The sequence below is a fragment of the Seriola lalandi genome, unplaced genomic scaffold, assembly GCF_002814215.2.
Source record: "Seriola lalandi dorsalis isolate HSWRI2012SDOR001 ecotype SW California unplaced genomic scaffold, Sedor1 jcf7180002054564, whole genome shotgun sequence".
Lineage (NCBI taxonomy): Eukaryota > Metazoa > Chordata > Actinopteri > Carangiformes > Carangidae > Seriola > Seriola lalandi.
The window spans coordinates 126877-128092 of NW_019525117.1; the positions used below are offsets into that span (position 1 = coordinate 126877).

The window sequence follows — 1216 nt, forward strand, 5'->3', positions numbered from 1 at the left end:
TTTATCTTTTTATTATAATTATTTTATTTATTTGCTGGGCCCGCTACTCCTTGGTAAATGTGCTTGCGGCAGGGCCCTCTCTTCTCTCTGTCCGGTGCTCTGCCTGGGAATCGAACCCTGCTCCCCGGTGGGAAGGACCTCTTCTCTCTCCATTCCGCCATCCATTCTGTCAGATCAGTAGGCCAGTGCACAGTATTTTAACCGAAACCCATAACCCCAACCCCAACCCCAACCCTAACCCAGCCAGTGCCACTGATCTACATTCCGTCACTTCAACTTACCCTGGACATCAAGAAAAAGAAATAACCAACAGAACCACTACCACACCCAAAAACAGGACTTCCCCACACCTTCCATCCGGATCCACCACTAACAAGAGATTTCTGTGACACTGCCTCAACCTGGAATCGAACCACCATCTCCCGTTTCCCGACCATGGCCCAGCCAGGTGAGCTACACACCCAGACACTCTACATACAGCATCAACTCCAACCAGACACTCACCTAACTTCAACCAGAACAATTCCCTCCAAAATCAGCCAATCAGATTTGTACACATGTTTTCCCTCCAGAACACCCCACACACCCACACACCTAACCAATCACCACATGACACACACACACACACACACACACTTCCTGTTGGGGGAGGGACTAACCTCCCTCTCTCAACAGCTTTTAATGCACACGAGGAGCCATTATTGTAAATCCCCTGAGGAAGCAGCACATACTGCGAAACGTCGGGACCCCGCTCTTCTGCGTATGATTTTATTTCTCTTTTATTGATTGATTGAGAACTTTTATACCCTCTGTTTGAGTGGTTTTTAAATTGTTTTTAATTTGTGTTTTTAACCAAATTCTTAAATAAAGTTTAATTTTAAGTATTGGTGGAGGGCTCTGCCAGCCCATCAACAGCCAGAAAAGACTCTTTTTCTCTGTTTTAACTGTCCACTTCCAAGTCCATCAGGACCAACACCCGGATTATAAACCACAACTTCTCCATCTACAAGAACAACCTCAATAACCTCTGGAACAGGACCACCAGCCAACAACCACCTGTTTCAACCTTGGCTTCATCTCCCACAACCACCAACACAGAAAATCTACACCAGGACCATCTACATCTACAAAATAAGGTAAGAGCTCTCCACCTGCATGTTTAACATTTTTAGAGATAAGTCCACACATAGGAGCGGGGCTCAAAATGGCTCCTCTA

The 1216-nt window shown here is 45.9% G+C and overlaps 1 protein-coding gene across 3 annotated transcripts in view; it reads right to left on the reverse strand.

Moving 5' to 3' along the window:
* Window positions 1–1216, reverse strand: part of LOC111662554 (neurofibromin) — a 68586-nt gene that overhangs the window by 60841 nt on the left and 6529 nt on the right. The window lies entirely within an intron of this gene.